The following is a 19,317-nucleotide window of genomic DNA, read 5'->3' as shown; positions in this document are numbered from 1 at the left end:
TAGACTTAAACAAGAAATATTTTTGTTTTATGATTTTGTAATTTTTGGATTTTTCGAAAATTAAGTGGAAAAGGAAAATAAAGGTATCAAAATTCTTAATGAGAATTCCAGGAATCATGCAATGTTAGTCTAAAGCTTTAGTCTAAAGGAATTAGACATAGCTAGCTAAGCTTCAGCAGGACATTGCATTCAAGAGCTAAATTGATGATGATCAATCAGCTTTGGTGATGATAAGAACATCACCTTGAAACACTAGAATTCATTCTTAAGAAACTCTGAAGAAAAAAATACCTAATCTAAGCAACAAGATGAACCGTCAGTTGTCCATACACAAACAATCCCGGCAACGGCGCCAAAAAACTTGGTGCGCGAAATTGTGATCACTACACAACTTTGCACACTAACCACAAGTGCACTGGGTCGTCCAAGTAATACCTTACGTGAGTAAGGGTCGATCCCACGGAGATTGTTGGTATGAAGCAAGCTATGGTCACCTTGTAAATCTCAGTCAGGCAGACTCAAATGGGTATAGATGATGAATAAAACATAAAGATAAAGATAGAGATACTTATGTATATCATTGGTGAGAGCTTCAGATAAGCGTATGAAGATGCCTTCCCTTCCGTCTCTCTGCTTTCCTACTGTCTTCATCCAATCTTTCTTACTCCTTTCCATGGCAAGCTCATGTAGGGTTTCACCGTTGTCAGTGGCTACCTCCCATCCTCTCAGTGAAAACGTTGCCTATGCTCTGTCACAGCATGGGTAATCAGCTGTCGGTTCTCGGTCAGGCCGGAATAAATCCATCGATTCTTTTGCGTCTGTCACTAACGCCCCGCCTGCTAGGAGTTTGAAGCACGTCACAGTCATTCAATCATTGAATCCTACTCAGAATACCACAGACAAGGTTAGACCTTCCGGATTCTCTTGAATGCCGCCATCAGTTCTCGCCTATACCACGAAGATTTCGGTTAAAGAATCCAAGAGATATTCACTAGAGCCTCGTATGCTTGTAGAACAAGAGTGGTTGTCAGTCACTTTGTTCATGAGTGAGAATGATGATGAGTGTCACGGATCATCACATTCATCAAGTTGAAGAACAAGTGGTATCTTGGACAAAGAACAAGCGGAATTGAATAGAAGAACAATAGTAATTGCATTAATACTCGAGGTACAGCAGAGCTCCACACCTTAATCTATGGTGTGTAGAAACTCCACCGTTGAAAATACATAAGAACAAGAGTGATCATTGGTTTCGGTCCCAAAGAGGGAACCAGAAGAACCAAGATGAAAATACAATAGTAAAAGGTCCTATATATAGAAAACTAGTAGCCTAGGGTGTACAGAGATGAGTAAATGACATAAAAATCCACTTCCGGGCCCACTTGGTGTGTGCTTGGGCTGAGCATTGAAGCATTTTTCGTGTAGAGACTCTTCTTGGAGTTAAACGCCAGCTTTTATGCCAGTTTGGGCGTTTAACTCCCATTTAGGTGCCAGTTCCGGCGTTTAACGCTGGGATTTCTGAGGGTGACTTTGAACGCCGGTTTGGGCCATCAAATCTTGGGCAAAGTATAGACTATCATATATTGCTGGAAAGCCCAGGATGTCTACTTTCCAACGCCGTTGAGAGCGCGCCAATTGGGCTTCTGTAGCTCTAGAAAATCCACTTCGAGTGCAGGGAGGTCAGAATCCAACAGCATCTGCAGTCCTTTTCAGTCTCTGGATCAGATTTTTGCTCAGGTCCCTCAATTTCAGCCAGAAAATACCTGAAATCACAGAAAAATACACAAACTCATAGTAAAGTCCAGAAAAGTGAATTTTAGCTAAAAACTAATAAAAATATACTAAAAACTCAACTAAAACTACTAAAAACATACTAAAAACAATGCCAAAAAGCGTATAAATTATCCGCTCATCAGTTGTCAGTCACACGTTCATAGGTGAGAATGATGATGAGTGTCACGGATCATCATATTCATCAAGTTGAAGAACAAGTGATATCTTGGAACAAGAACAAGCGGAATTGAATAGAAGAACAATAGTAATTGCATTAATACTCGAGGTACAGTAGAGCTCCACACCTTAATCTATGGTGTGTAGAAACTCCACCGTTGAAAATACATAAGAACAAGAGTGATCATTGGCTTCAGTCCCAGAGAGGGAACCAGAAAAACCAAGATCTGATCTAAGAACTAGATGTCCAAAGATGAAAATACAATAGTAAAAGGTCCTACTTATAGGGAACTAGTAGCTTAGGAATTACAAAGATGAGTAAATGACATAAAAATCCACTTCCGGGCCCACTTGGTGTGTGCTTGGGCTGAGCATTGAAGCATTTTCGTGTAGAGACTTCTCTTGGAGTTAAACGCCAGCTTTTGTGCCAGTTTGGGCGTTTAACTCCCATCCTTGTGCCAGTTCCGGCGTTTAACGCTGGGAATTCTGAAGGTGATTTTGAACGCCGGTTTGGGCCATCAAATCTTGGGCAAAGTATGGACTATCATATATTGCTGGAAAGCCCAGAATGTCTACTTTCCAACGCCGTTGAGAGCGCGCCAATTAGGATTCTGTAGCTCCAGAAAATCCACTTCGAGTGCAGGGAGGTCAGAATCCAACAGCATCTGCAGTCCTTTTCAGTCTCTGAATCAGATTTTTGCTCAGGTCCCTCAATTTCAGCCAGAAAATACCTGAAATCACAGAAAAATACACAAACTCATAGTAAAGTCCAGAAAGTGAATTTTAACTAAAAACTAATAAAAATATACTAAAAACTAACTAGATCATTGATGAGCGGATAATTTATACGCTTTTTGGCATTGTTTTTAGTATGCTTTTAGTATGATTTAGTTAGTTTTTAGTATATTTTTATTAGTTTTTAGTTAAAATTCACTTTTCTGGACTTTACTATGAGTTTGTGTGTTTTTCTGTGATTTCAGGTATTTTCTGGCTGAAATTGAGGGATCTGAGCAAAAATCTGATTTAGAGGCTGAAAAGGACTGCAGATGCTGTTGGATTCTGACCTCCCTGCACTCGAAGAGGAATTTCTGGAGCTACAGAAGACCAATTGGCGCGCTCTCAACGGCGTTGGAAAGTAGACATCCTGGGCTTTCCAGCAATGTATAATAGTCCATACTTTGCTCGAGATTTGATGGCCCAAACCGGCGTTGCAAATCAGCCTCAGAATTTCCAGCGTTTAACGCTGGAACTGGCATAAAAACTGGAGTTAAACGCCCAAACTGGCATGAAAGCTGGCGTTTAACTCCAAAAAAGGTCTCTACACGAAAATGCTTCAATGCTCAGCCCAAGCACACACCAAGTGGGCCCGGAAGTGGATTTTTCTGTCATTTACTCATTTCTGTAAACCTTAGGTTACTAGTTCACTATTAATAGGATCTTTTGACATTGTATCTGTACCTCATGACACTTTACACGTTTCTCATTGTATCTTCTACAGCATGAGTCTCTAAACCCCATGGTTGGGGGTGAGGAGCTCTGTTGTGTCTTGATGGATTAATGCAATTACTACTGTTTCTTATTCAATCATGCTTGCTTCCGTTCTAAGATATCACTTGTTCTTAACCCGGATGAATGTGATGACCCGTGACACTCATCATATTCTCAACTATGAACGCGTGCCTGACAACCACCTCCGTTCTACTTTAGATTGAGTAGATATCTCTTGGATTCTTTAATCAGAATCTTCGTGGTATAAGCTAGAATTGATGGCGGCATTCAAGAGAATCCGGAAGGTCTAAACCTTGTCTGTGGTATTCTAAGTAGGATTCAATGATTGAATGACTGTGACGAGCTTCAAACTCCTGAAGGCGGGGCATTAGTGACAGACGCAAAAGAATCACTGGATTCTATTCCGGCCTGATCGAGAACCGACAGATGGATAGTCGTGCCGTGACAGGGTGCGTTGAACATTTCCACTGAGAGGATGGGAGGTAGCCATTGACAACGGTGAAACCCTACATACAGCTTGCCATGGAAGGAGCCTTGCGTGTTTGAAGAAGAAGACAGTAGGAAAGCAGAGATTCAGAAGATGGAGCATCTCCAAAACCTCAACCTATTCTCCATTACTGCAAAACAAGTACTTATTTCATGTTCTTTTGCTTTTCACAATCAATCCTGATAATTTCTGATATCCTGACTAAGATTTACAAGATAACCATAGCTTGCTTCAAGCCGACAATCTCCGTGGGATCGACCCTTACTCACGTAAGGTATTACTTGGACGACCCAGTGCACTTGCTGGTTAGTTGTGCGGGGTTGCAAAAGTGTGATTGCAATTTCGTGCACCAATCATACTAAAAACATACTAAAAACAATGCCAAAAAGCGTATAAATTATCCGCTCATCAGTCTCTATGTGAGCCTCAGATTCCTTTGGATCCTTAATAGGAAACTCCTTCTTGCTTGAGGGACGTCCCAAGAGGTCTTCCTCACTAGGATTTTCGTCCTCCTCCTCCCTTGTGCATTCGGCCACATTGATTATATCAATGGCCTTGCACTCTCCTTTTGGATTCTCTTCTGTATTGCTTGGGAGAATACTGGGAGGAGTTTCAATGACTTTCTTACTCAGCTGGCCCACTTGTGCCTCCAGATTTTTAATGGAGGATATTGTTTCACTCATGAAACTGAAAGTGGCCTTTGACAGATCAGAGACTAGATTGGCTAAATTAGAGGTGTTTTGTTCAGAATTCTCTGTCTGTTGCTGAGAAGATGATGGATATGGCTTGCTATTGCTCAGCCTATTGCGTCCACCATTGTTAAAGCCTTGTTGAGGCTTTTGTTGATCCTTCCATGAGAAATTTGGATGATTTCTCCATGATGAGTTATAGGTGTTTCCATAAGGTTCACCCATGTAATTAACCTCTGCCATGGCAAGGTTCTCAGGATCATAAGCTTCTTCAGAAGCTGCCTCTCTAATACTGTTGGATGCATGTTGCCATCCATTCAGATTTTGAGAGATCATGTTGACCTGTTGAGTCAACACTTTGTTTTGAGCCAATATGGCATTCAGAGCATCAATTTCAAGAACTCCTTTCTTCTGAGGTATCCCATTATTCACGGAATTCCTCTCAGAAGTGTACATGAATTGGTTGTTTGCAACCATATCAATGAGTTCTTGAGCCTCTTCAGGCGTTTTCTTTAGGTGAATAGATCCACCTGCAGAATGGTCCAATGACATTTTCGAAAATTCAGATAGACCATAATAGAATATATCTAATATGGTCCATTCTGAAAACATGTCAGATGGACATCTTTTGGTCAGCTGCTTGTATCTTTCCCAAGCTTCATAGAGGGATTCACCATCTTTTTGCTTGAACGTTTGAACATCCACTCTCAGCTTGCTCAGCTTTTGAGGAGGAAAGAATTTATCCAAGAAGGCAGTGACCAGCTTATCCCATGAGTCCAGGCTATCCTTAGGTTGTGAATCCAATCATATTCTAGCTCTGTCTCTTACAGCAAAAGGGAAAAGCATGAGTCTGTAGACTTCAGGATCAACTCCATTTGTTTTTACAGTCTCACAGATCTGCAAGAACTCAGTTAAAAACTGATAAGGATCTTCAGATGGAAGTCCATAAAACTTGCAGTTTTGTTGCATTAAAGCAACTAGTTGAGGCTTAAGCTCAAAATTATTGGCTCCAATGGCAAGAATGGAGATGCTTCTTCCATCAAACTTGGACGTTGGCTTTGTGAAGTCACCAAGCATTCTCCTTGCATTATTATTATTTTCGGCTGCCATCTCCTTCTCTTGTTCTAATGTTTCTGAAAGGTTACCTTTAGATTGTTGTAACTTAGCTTCTCTTAATTTTCTCTTCAGGGTCCTTTCAGGTTCTGGATCAATTTCAACAAGAGTGCCTTTATCCTTGTTCCTGCTCATATGAAAGAGAAGAAAACAAGAAAAGAAAGAGGAATCCTCTATGTCATAGTATAGAGATTCCTTTGATGTTAGTAGAAAAAGAAAGGGGAGAAGAATGAAGAAGAGTGGGTTCGGATATTTAGGAGAAGAGAGGTGAAGAGAAGTGTTAGTAAATAAATAATTAAATAGAATAAGAAAAGAGAGGGAGAATTTCGAAAATAATTTTGAAAAAGGGGTTAGTAATTTTCAAAAATTAAATATAAGGTATAATTAAAATTAAAATTTAGAACAAAAAGAATTTAAAAAAAAGGTGAGATATTTTCGAAAATTAGAGAGGGAAAAGTAGTTAGGTGGTTTTAAAAAATATAAGAAACAAACAAAAAGTTAGTTAGTTGATTGAAAAAGATTTGAAATCAAAATTTTAAAAAGATAAGAAGATAAGAAGTTAACTAAGATATTTTGAAATCAAATTTTGAAAAAGATAAAATTTTTTGAAAAAGATATGATAAAAGATAAAAAGATTTAATTCAAAAATTTTGAAATTATTTACTTCACTTACAAGACAAAATTCTAGAACTTAAAGATTGAACCTTTCTTAACAAGAAAGTAACAAACTTCAAATTTTTGAATCAATCACATTAATTGTTAGTAAATTTTCGAAAATATGATATAAAGATAAGAAAAAGATTTTGAAAATATTTTGAAAAAGATTTTTGAAATTTTTGAAAAAGAGGAAAAATTGGAAAAGATATGATTTTTGAAAAAGATTTTGAAAAGATAAGATTTTTAAATTTTTGAAAATTTGACTTGACTTGTAAGAAACAACTTTTTTTTAAAAATTTTTTACCAAGTCAACTCAAAATTTTGAAAATTTGGAGGGAAATAAGGAAAAGATATTTTTATTTTTTTTATTTTTAAATTTTTAATTATGAGAGAGAAAAACAACAAAAATACTCAATGCATGAAATTTTTAGATCAAAACAATGAATGCATGCAAGAATGCTATGAATGTCAAGATGAACACCAAGAACACTTTGAAGATCATGATGAACATCAAGAACATAATTTTGAAAAATTTTTTATGCAAAGAAAACATGCAAGACACCAAACTTAGAAATCTTTAATGCATGGACTCTAACAAACAAAAAATGCATATGAAAAACAACAAACAACACAAAACAAGAAAACATCAAGATCAAACAAGGAGACTTGTCAAGAACAACTTGAAGATCATGAAGAACACCATGAATGCATGAATTTTTCGAAAATTGCAAGAAAAAATTTTTAAAGCATGCAATTGACACTAAACTTAAAAATTGACTCAAGAATCAAACAAGAAACACAAAATATTTTTTATTTTTATGATTTTCTAATTTTTTTGGATTTTTATTAATTTTTTTCGAAAATAAAGTTTAGAAAAATGAAAAATAAAAGAAAAATTTTGAAAAAGATTTTTGAAAAGAAAATTACCTAATCTGAGCAACAAGATGAACCGTCAGTTGTCCATACTCGAACAATCCCCGGCAACGGCGCCAAAAACTTGGTGGACGAAATTGTGATTCATTCTTTTCTAACTCGAAACAATCCCCGGTAATGGCTCCAAAAACTTGGTGCTCAATATCACGGTGTCTAAAATTCAATTCACAACTCCGCACAACTAACCAGCAAGTGCACTGGGTCGTCCAAGTAATACCTTACGTGAGTAAGGGTCGATCCCACGGAGATTGTTGGTATGAAGCAAGCTATGGTCACCTTGTAAATCTCAGTTAGACAGATTAAATTGGTTTATGATGAGTTCGAAAACTAATAATAAAAAGAAAATAAAAAGGGATAGAAATACTTATGTAAATCAATAGTGAGAATTTCAGATAGGCGTATGGAGATGCTGTGCTCCTCTTGAATCTCTACTTTCTCATTGCTTTCATCCAATCCTTCTTACTCCTTTCCATGGCAAGCTGTATGTAGGGCATCACTGTTGTCAATGGCTACATCCCATCCTCTCAGTGAAAATGGTCCTATGCTCTGTCACAGCACGGCTAATCATCTGTCGGTTCTCAATCAGGTTGGAATAGAATCCCTTGATTCTTTTGTGTTTGTCATCACGCCCAGCCTTCAGGAGTTTGAAGCTCGTCACAGTCATTCAATCCCAGAATCCTACTCGGAATACCATAGACAAGGTTTAGACTTTCCGGATCCTCATGAATGCCACCATCTATCTAACTTATACCACGAAGATTCTGTTGGGGAATCTAAGAGATATGCGTTCGGTCTAAGGTAGAACGGAAGTGGTTGTCAATCAAGCGCGTTCATAGGTGAGAATGATGATGAGTGTCACGGATCATCACATTCATCAAGGTGTTGTGCAACGTATATCTTGGAATAAGAATAAAAGAGAATTGAATAGAAAGTAATAGTAATTGTATTGAAACTTGAGGTACAGCAGAGCTTCACACCCTTAATCTATGGTGTGCAGAAACTCCACCGTTGAAAATACATAAGTGAAAGGTTCAGGCATGGTCGAATGGCCAGCCCCCAAACGTGATCACAAGATTCAAAATACAATCCAGGATGATAATATGATAGTAAAAAGTTCTATTTATAATAAACTAGCTCCTAGGGTTTACATGAGTAAGTAATTGATGCATAAATCCACTTCCGGGGCCCACTTGGTGTATGCTTGGGCTGAGCTTGATCTATCCACGAGCTGAGGCTTTTCTTGGAGTTGAACTCCAAGTTATAACGTGTTTTGGGCGTTCAACTCCGGATCATGACGTTTTTCTGGCGTTTAACTCCAGACAGCAGCATGTACTTGGCGTTCAACGCCAAGTTACGTCGTCAATTTCCGAATAAAGTATGGACTATTATATATTGCTGGAAAGCTCTGGATGTCTACTTTCCAACGCCATTGAGAGCGCGCCATTTGGAGTTCTGTAGCTCTAGAAAATCCATTTTGAGTGCAGGGATGTCAGATTCCAACAGCATCAGCAGTCCTTTTGTCAGCCTTCTTTTAGAGTTTTGCTCAAGTCCCTCAATTTCAGCCAGAAATTACCTGAAATTATAGAAAAACACACAAACTCATAGTAAAGTCCAGAAATGTGAATTTAACATAAAAACTAATGAAAACATCCCTAAAAGTAGCTTGAACTTACTAAAAACTACCTAAAAATAATGCCAAAAAGCGTATAAATTATCCGCTCATCACAAACCATTAGACCTCAGATTTACCAACCCATTCCAAAATTTCTCAATACTCAACAACCACTACATTTCATGCATCATTCAGTATCAATGCTCACCAATTTTCATCAATCATTCATCATAACTCAATAATCACTAATCCAAACACAACCACATAAATCTCAATTTACCATACTTATCGGTCCTGGCCTCCGGCCCAAAATTTCTCATACTCATCTGTTAGAATTTGGTTGAATTAGTCCCACATTACTTAGGATAGCAAATGGAGTGGGTGGCCTAGGCTATAAATATGAGGCTAAGTTCTCCATATTTTTTGTGCCAGTCGGAAACACTTTAAGCTTGTATCTGATTTTTCTTTTCCTCTATACTCTTTGATTAGAGAGTGTTGTGAGGTGTAGTTAGATATTTGCTTTGAGAGAGTGTGGGTGTACTGGGGTGCCGGTGTTAGAGAGAAAGAAGTCTATGTGTTGTAACAATTTTCACATAGTGATATTCTCTGGTTGTCATTTGACAACGGTCGTGGTTTTTTCTCCGGTAATTGGAGTTTCCACGTTAAATTCTTGTGTTGTGATTGTGTCTATTTTATTTCTCTGTGAAAGGTATTTTCTCAAAGGGGAATAGTGTCTTATTCCTAACATCATCATCATACTCATTATGCATCATAACATCACCAACCATAATCAAGACTCATATCACATCATCATTATCATCTTCCTACACATACTCAAATTCAACTTTCAAATCAAAATTCACCACATATATTACACACACACATTCAATCATTCAATTTATACAATTTCAACCTATCTTAGGGCCACTAACCTAAATTTTCACACAACATTATATATTAACTATGAGAAACCAAAATCATACCTTGGCTGATTCCTCCCTAAGCCAAAGACATCGAACTTCAAGCTTCAAAGACTCCAAATCAATCCCAATAAATTTCAGCCACCCAAAGCTGAGTTCCAAGCACTCCAATTCACCGATTCAACACTAAATTCAACACAATTTAAATCTAATTCATACAATTCATCAAAATTAGTACTAGGATTCACAAAATTGGATAACCCACAAGGGTTTAGACTTTTCTTACCTTATCCATTGATAATTAGGATAAAATTTAGCAATTATCCAATGTTAGATTGCACCTAAACCACCAAAATCATCAAAATTCCTCAATACCCAAACCAAAAATGTGGAAAAGAGAGAAACAGAGAACTGGACATCAAAATATGATATTCTTACCAATTTGTTCACTTAGAATCGAAGAGCTCGATGAGACAAACGCATGGCCACTAACGACTCGTCAATCAAAACTCCGGATTGAAAGTTATGGGGGATTGAATTTTGGAAGTGATAAAGGGTTAAGGGTTTGCTTCTCCATTCTTCAACTCAGCATGGAATGTAATAATGAAGGGAAGGAGTGGCTGAGTTCTCTTTATATGAACCCTGGCCCAATATGGACCTGATTTAACCAATTTAGTTCGTTAGTCCAATTTCAAGACAAAATTTTTAAAATTAGTGTTTTAATTCTTATTCTAAATATTTTTACTTCTCTAAATTATAAAATTTAATTTTCTAATATCCTTAACTCATAATTAATTTATTAATTAATTATTTATTAATTTATCAAATTTTCAAATATTCAAAAAAATAGAGTTTAATTTTATTATATTTGTTAGTACCCCTCCTAATTTCCATCACTATGTTGGAATGACTCATCAAGCTGCTGCTATACTTTTTGCATATTATTATTGATTTTTGTTACACGTTCAATTAATCATATAAGATATATACATATTGTTAAGCTAATTTAAGTTTTATTCATAAAGATTAACGCAAAGCTTTAAGAGTGTTGATTAATCCAAGATAATTTTAAAGTTTTATTTTTTTTATTATTTGTTTGTGGTCAATTATAAATTTATTTTTTAATATTTTTGCATTTTATTTTTATCAAGTTATTTTGCTCTTATAATTTTAAATTTTTTAAATATTTTTTGTTTGATTAGCCATTTGTTTGTATTTTAATAAGTTTGATTCTTATGACACTTATTTTATTGATTAGTTGATTCTTACTTTTTTGTTTTGTGTTATTGAAAATACTAGTAAATATTACATATAATTTTAATATTATCTTATTTTATGATTACACAAAAAAGCATGCCTCCAAACTAATTTTTAGAAGAGCCAATAAAAAAATAACCGAAATACAAATGATTAAAGAAGTTAGATAGAATGATCAGAATTTTTTTTTACTGAATGTGAAGAAAATTGTTGTTGAAAACAAGCTCGTATATACTAGAAAAAGTTGGAAGAACATAATAACTTAAGTTTAAGAATATTACGAGTCCTTCGTATGATAAAAATAAATTAAGAAAAAAGTGGGATTCTCTAGAAAGTTATTTTATTCTTTGGGCAAAGCTTGTTGAGAATCAGACTGGTTTAGGACGAGATTTTATAAAAGAGACAATAGATGCACTAATATTTTAGCTGTTTGTGACTTTAATATATATCTTATATTTACATAGCCTGAAAAAAGGTATTACACATGATACTAGAATTTTTATAGAAGTTTGCGAAGGCAAGATTTACAAATTTTTTTCCTCTTGCAAATCTTATTTTAAAAAAGAAATTTCATTGCATTAAAAATATTTTAATCTTATTGTAGTGTATTTTGACTAATTTAATTTATTATTATTGTTGATATTTATAGATAAATATTATTTTGTTGATTTTGAATACTGTGCATTTAAAAAATTCTTAGGACTTTATAAGAATATAGAGTATCACTTTCCTAAATTTAGGAAACCATATAGATCACAAAATACTTTTTTTAGACCACGTGATAAGGGTTTTAATTTCTATCATTCAGTCTAAGAGTCTTATTAAGTGAATTTTTGGGTTTGCAAAATAAGGTGAAAGATTTTATAAAATATGACTAATTTCAAGTTCAAGACTCAATTTCAAATTATATGAGCTTGTTTTACTGTGCACAATTATATAAGAACATATTCAAAAAATGTCAATATTCTTGAGCAATTTAAGGACATATATCTCAAAGACAGAAAATATTGAAAAAACATCTAATAGTGATGATAATGTTGATAACGATAACGCTGATGATAATAGTAGAACTATGTGAGAAGAACTAACTCAAGAAAAAGTAAGAATGATGAAAAAATTAAGAAATTATATATAATCACTGCAACTTATGTGTCGTTAGTATTTTATAAGTTATGAATATGTATCAATTTATATTTCTTTTTACTTATATAAAAAATTCTTTGAGATTAGTAATTTTTAGTATTTTTTATTATTATTTGACTAGTATATATAAATATTAAATTATTTTTAATAAATAAATTTTATTAATTTATATATATAATTTTTAAAAAATATAGATACAAACTGTATTGATTTATGTGTACAAATTTTGGTAAATATAAATATAAATTATATATTTTTTATATGTAAAATTTTAATAAATATGAGTATAAATTATTATTGATTAAATATTAACAAAAAAATAATAATATTTACTGATCATATATAGTATTATTTTATTATATAATCAAATTGAAGAAAACGGATGCGTGACTATATAAAAGATATTAGATTATTAAGGGGGATTGTATACTGATTTATATTTTAGAGAGATATTATGTCATGTAAGAGTTGAAACATATAAAAAAAAGTGTTGTGGATGCTAGTTATCAGTTTTATGTTTTGATTTTATCATTTTATATAAATAAAATAAAAAAGTATTTTTTGTATTATCCAAATAAAATCAAAAGTATTTTTTATATTTAAAATTTCTCTTTAAAAAATTTATAAGTATTTTTTTAAAAGCTAATTTAAATTGATCCTTAATTTTTTAATAAAAATATTTTTTAAATAATATATTTGAACATATTTAAAATTTAATAAAAATATTTTATTTTTAATAAAAATATTTTTTTATTTAAATAAATTAATTCAAACATTTATAGATATACACATACATAGAAAGATAAATTTTTTTAATTTTTAAATTTTTTTATAAAGTGTGATTTAATATTATTTAATATTTTTAAATATTTTATTTGCCCTTATTTAGAAGGTGTATGCTAAAAAATTACACTTTTAGGAGAGAAAAAAAACGAAAGGATTTGTTCCTACACATTTATAATATATAATAGGAGAGTAGTAATAGGTTCAATATTTGACAAGTGTATAGGCTAATTGATCAACAAATGGTATATTCTGTAGTAGATATGTGTTTTATTTGAATGGCTGACAAGTGTCTTGCTAATTCAAAATTCAAACATAAAATATAGTAAATAATAGATATAGACAAAAAGCAAGCAAGATAGCAATTTTTCCGCACAACTCTCACCTGTAAAAGCATTAGAAGTAAATCTGTAAATGCAAATCAGTTGCATGTTGAGCGCGTTTTTTCCTTTTTAGGATTAGGATTTGAACTTGCATTGAAACTAGAGCAAGAGTGAACAAATGTTAAATCAGGATTTTAAAAATCAAATCTTTTCTTGATTTTCTCTCTCTCTCTTTTCTCGTGCTCTCTCTCGGATTTGTTGTCTCTATCATCTTGGTTCGTATCGAGAAGAGGAGGCAGAGGAGGCAGACAAGAGAAGAAGATGAGAGCAAGATCTGAGAGAAGAGGAGGCAGACAAGGAGAAGTGAGCTTCAGGAGCAGAAGCGAGCAAAGCTTTCACAGTAGAGAAGAAGCACTCATGCCAATGTCAAATATGGTTACTGCGGTATGTGTTTCTTCTACTGCTTCTCAGTCATCGTTCTCTTTCACTATATTATTCTTATATAGAAGGCTCAACCAATTTGGATATAACTTTTTAGGTTTCTTTTTTCCTAACCGTTGTCGGTTTCAAATGCACTAAATCTTGCTGCTGTCAGCAAAGAGACAGCAGCTCGGTAGTAAGGTGGTGACGCTTGAAAGCTAACTGGTGGATATTCACCGTTGGAAATGGAAGAGAAGAATGGTGGTGGATATCTTGCCATTGAAGATGTTATCGGCTGTGAGGCAAAGGTAGGCTTTTTTTATTTCAAAATAAAAAACTACTGTGTATTTTTTTTCTAATTTTCTTCTATTTTTATTTCAAAACATTTGTTTTCCTTCTTTTAGTATGTTTCGTGTTTGTGTTTTTGGGTTTAGTTCAAATCAAAGCAGGAGCTCTTTGCAGAGGCAAGCCACTAAAGAAGTACATCTATATCTTTTTCTCATTTCTTATGCTGATGGGATATAATGCACTGTTATTTCTTCACCTAAAATTTTATTTTGATTTGTTTAAGATGATTTGCTTCATTTTATCTTTTCGTTTTAATTTAATTATTGTTTTTGTTGCTGAGAACGTTGTATATGCTTATGTTGTTTGCTTGCTTTATTGGTTGGTTGAACTATAAAATGTAGATCTAGCATTATATAGTTATGTTACCTTAGCTTCCTAATAATTGTGGCTAATGGGTTATAGTTGTGTCCTACTTATTGATGGAGAGAAAGAACTTTTAATATTTTCAATTAAAAGATAAAAGAACTTCTCAATTTATGGAAAAAAAAAAGATGCTCTTTTTACTCCGTGTTCTCCGTTTTCTATCTACATGGTCATTTTTTGTGCGAGGAAGAGATTCTTTTAGGATTTATGAGTGAATTTTGCAAATGGATGATTTGAATAAATTGTGAATTGTAATCTTGCAATTGTTGGAGTTTTGATCACTTATTTTTTTGTATATTTTGTGTATCTCTATCTGTAATTGCATGATCACATGATTCTATTATCATTATTAAAATGATTCTCCTCTTTATTATGTTAACCCACTTTTTTTATCACATAAACTTTGCAGATAATTTCCGTTGATAATGGATTTCAAGATTAAGTGATGGAGATTCTAGCTGCATATTAAACATATAGTAGCTGCATGTTTTTAGATGAATGAGTAGCTTTATATATTGATATTTTCACCTGAAAATCCTTACAAAAGACTACTAATTTCACCTGAATAATTTCTGATATTAGTTGTTTAACATTGTGATTGGTTAAAAAGTACTTTCCCTTCCAAATTTTCAGAAACTAACATTGGTAGTTTCCATTTACATGAGAACAAGCTTGAAAGAGTTCTTTTAGCCTATGATTGCCAAATTTTTGAGTATTTTTGTGTGCATTAATCTGTGCACGCTGATGAGCGAATAATTTATACGCTTTTTGGCATTATTTTAGGTAGTTTTTAGTAGGATCTAGCTACTTTTAGAGATGTTTTTATTAGTTTTATGCAAAATTCATATTTCTAAACTTTACTATGAGTTTGTGTGTTTTTCTGTGATTTCAGATATTTTCTGGCTGAAATTGAGGGACCTGAGCAAAAATCTGATAGGAGGCTGAAAAAGGGCTGCTGATGTTGTTAGATTCTGACCTCTCTGCACTCAAAATGAATTTTCAGGAGCTACAGAACTCCAAATGGCGCGCTCTCAACTGCTTTGGAAAATAGACATCCAGAGCTTTCCAGCAATATATAATAGTCCATGCTTTATTTGCGTTTAGATGATGCAAACTGGCATTCAACGCCAGTTCTATGCTGCAATCTGGAGTAAAACGCCAGAAACACGTCACAAACCAGAGTTAAACGCCAAAAACACATTACAACTTGGCGTTTAACACCAAGAGAAACCTCTGCACCTGTAAAGCTCAAGCTCAGCCCAAGCACATACCAAAGTGGGCCCCAGAAGTGGATTTCTGCACTTAGACTTATTTCTGTAAACCCTAGTAACTAGTCTGGTATAAATAGAACTTTTTACTATTATATTAGACATCTTTGGAATATCCTTAGATCATCTTGGAAGGAGTCTTTATTCCCTATTTTCGAATTCATATGCCATTTGGGGAGGCTGGCCATTTGGCCATGCCTAGACCTTGTTCTTATGTATTTTCAATGGTGGAGTTTCTACACACCATAGATTAAGGTGTGGAGCTCTACTGTGCCTCGAGTATTAATGCAAAGTACTATTGTTCTTCTATTCAATTCACGCTTATTCTTATTCTAAGATATCCATTCGCACCCAAGAACCTGATGAATGTGATGATTATGTGATGCTCATCACCGTTCTCACTTATGAACGTGTGCCTGACAACCACTTTCATTCTACATGCAAATAAGCTTGAATGAATATCTCTTGGATTCTGTGAGATCAGAGTCTTCGTGGTATATCTGTGGTATTCCGAGTAGGATCTGAGATGGGATGACTGTGACGAGCTTCAAACTCGCGAGTGTTGGGCGTAGTGACAGATGCAAAAGAATCACTGGATTCTATTCCAACATGATCGAGAACCGACAAATGACTAATCGTGCTGTGACAGCGCATTTGAACTATTTTCACTAAGAGGATGGAAAGTAGCCATTGACAACAGTGACGCCCTACATATAGCTTGCTATAGAAAGGAGTAAGAATGATTGGATGAAAGTAGTAGGAAAGCAGAGATTCAGAAGGAACACAGTATCTTCATGCGCTTATCTGGAATTCCCACCAATGAATTACATAAGTATCTCTATCTCTATTTTATGTTTTATTTATCTTTATATTCAAAAGCCATTATAACCATTAGAATCCGCCTGACTGAGATTTACAAGATGACCATAGCTTGCTTCATACCGACAATCTCCGCAGGATCGACCCTTATTCACGTAAGGTTTATTACTTGGACGACCCAGTGCACTTGCTGGTTAGTTGTGCGAAGTTGTGAAAAAGAGTGATATTACAATAGTGCGTACCAAGTTGTTGGCACCATTGAGATCACAATTTCGTGCACCAAGTTTTTGGCGCCGTTGCCGGGGATTGTTTGAGTTTGGACAACTGACGGTTCATCTTGTTGCTCAGATTAGGTAATTTTCTTTAAAAAAAATTTCAAAAATCTTTCAAAAATTTGTATTTATTTTTGTTTTTTTTTTCAAAAATATATTTTCAAAAAAAATCCAAAAAAATTATAAAATCATAAAATCAAAAATATTTTGTGTTTCTTGTTTGAGTCTAGTGTCAATTTTTAAGTTCGGTGTCAATTGCATGTTTTTAAAATTTATGCATTTTTTCGAAAAATTCATGCATGATGTTCTTCATGATCTTCAAGTTGTTCTTGGTAAGTCTTCTTGTTTGATCTTCATATTTTCTTGTTTTGTGTCTTTTGTTATTTTTCATATGCATTTTTGTATTCATAGTGTCTAAGCATAAAAAATTTCTAAGTTTGGTGTCTTGCATGTTTTCCTCTCTTGAAAACTTTTCAAAAATAAGTCTTGATGTTCATCTTGATCTTCAAAGTGTTCTTGGTGTTCATCTTGACATTCATAGTATTCTTGCATGCATTAGTTGTTTTGATTCATAATTTTTATGTCTTGAGTCATTTTGTTGTTTTTCTCTTTCCACATTAAAAATTCAAAAAAATCAAAAAATATCTTTTCCTTATTTCTCTCATAAATTTTGAAATCTTTGGGTTGACTTAGTCAAAAATTTTTAAAATAAGTTGTTCCTTATTAGTCAAGTCAAGATTTCATTTTTAAAAATCCTATCTTTTCAAAATCTTTTTCAAAATCAAATCTTTTTCATTTTTTTATTATTTTCGAAAATTTTAAAAAATGATTTCAAAATATTTTTCTTAATTTCATTTCAAAATTTCAAAAACTTTACTAACAATTAATGTGATTGATTCAAAAATTTGAAGTTTGTTACTTTCTTGTTAAGAAAGGTTCAATCTTTAAATTCTAGAATCATATCTTTTAGTTTCTTGTTAGTCAAGTAATCAATTTTAATTTTAAAAATCAAATCTTTTTAATTTCCTTTTCAAATCTTTTTCAAAATATCTTTTCAATCATATCTTTTTAATCATATATTTTTTGAATCATATCTTTTTCAAAATCAATTTCAAAAATCTTTTCTAACTCCTTATCTTTTCAGAATTGATTTTCAAATCTTTTTCAACTAACTAATTAACTTTTGTTTATTCCTTATCTTTTTCAAAACCACCTAACCACTTTTCTCTTTCTAATTTTCGAAAATCACCATCCACTTTTTCAAATTTCTTTTAATTAACTAATTGCTTCAAATTTTAATTTTAATTTTATTTCTTCTCTTAATTTTCGAAAATCACTAACTATTTTTCAAAAATAATTTTCGAAAATTCTCTCTCTCTCATCTTCTTCTATTTATTTATTTATCTACTAACATTTCTCTTCTACTCAAAATTCGAACCCTCTTCTCCCCTCTACCTGTGTTCGGATTTTCTTCTTATTTTCTTCTACTCACATAAAGGAATCTCTCTACTGTGGTAAAGAGGATCCCTATTATTATTTTCTGTTCCCTTCTTTTTCATATGAGCAGGAGCAAGGAAAAGAACATTCTTGTTGAAGCAGATCCTGAACCTGAAAGGACTCTGAAGAAGAAACTAAGAGAAGCTAAAATACAACAATCCAGAGAAAACCTTACAGAAATTTTTGAAAAAGAAGAAGAGATGGCAGCCAAAAATAATAACAACAATAATAATGCAAGGAGGATGCTTGGTGATTATACTACACCTACTTCCAATTTTTATGGAAGAAGCATCTCAATCCCTGCCATTGGAGCAAACAATTTTGAGCTGAAACCTCAACTAGTTGCTCTAATGCAACAGAACTGCAAGTTTCATGGACTTTCATCAGAAGATTCCTATCAGTTTTTAACTGAATTCTTGCAGATCTGTGATACTGTTAAGAGTATTAGAGTAGATCCTGAAGTCTACAGGCTCATGCTTTTCCCTTTTGTTGTAAGAGACAGAGCTAGAACATAGTTGGACTCACAACCTAAAGATAGCCTAGACTCTTGGGATAAGCTGGTCACGGACTTCTTGGCCAAGTTCTTTCCTCCTCAAAAGCTGAGCAAGCTTAGAGTGGATGTTCAGACCTTCAAGCAAAAAGATGGTGAATCCCTCTATGAAGCTTGGGAAAGATACAAGCAGTTGACCAAAAAGTGTCCTTCTGACATGCTTTCAGAGTTGACCATTTTGGATATATTCTATGATGGTCTATTTGAGTTTTCCAAGATGTCATTGGACCATTTTGCAGGTGGATCCATTCACCTAAAGAAAACACCTGCAAAAGCTCAAGAACTCATTGACATGGTTGCAAATAACTAATTCATGTACACCTCTGAGAGGAATCCTGTGAGTAATGGGACGCCTCAGAAGAAGGGAGTTCTTGAAATTGATGCTCTGAATACCATATTGGCTC

At 33.8% G+C, this 19,317-nt stretch overlaps 1 non-coding gene across 1 annotated transcript; it reads right to left on the bottom strand.

Moving 5' to 3' along the window:
* Nucleotides 1-18,968: 18,968 nt before the first annotated feature.
* On the bottom strand, nt 18,969-19,076 carry LOC130965011 (small nucleolar RNA R71). The gene has a single exon (XR_009081071.1). It is a non-coding gene; the product is annotated as a small nucleolar RNA R71 (small nucleolar RNA).
* Between the last annotated feature and the right edge of the window lie 241 nt (nt 19,077-19,317).

This window comes from Arachis stenosperma, chromosome 2, assembly GCF_014773155.1.
Source record: "Arachis stenosperma cultivar V10309 chromosome 2, arast.V10309.gnm1.PFL2, whole genome shotgun sequence".
NCBI lineage: Eukaryota > Viridiplantae > Streptophyta > Magnoliopsida > Fabales > Fabaceae > Arachis > Arachis stenosperma.
This window is presented reverse-complemented; position numbering and strand designations above follow the sequence as displayed.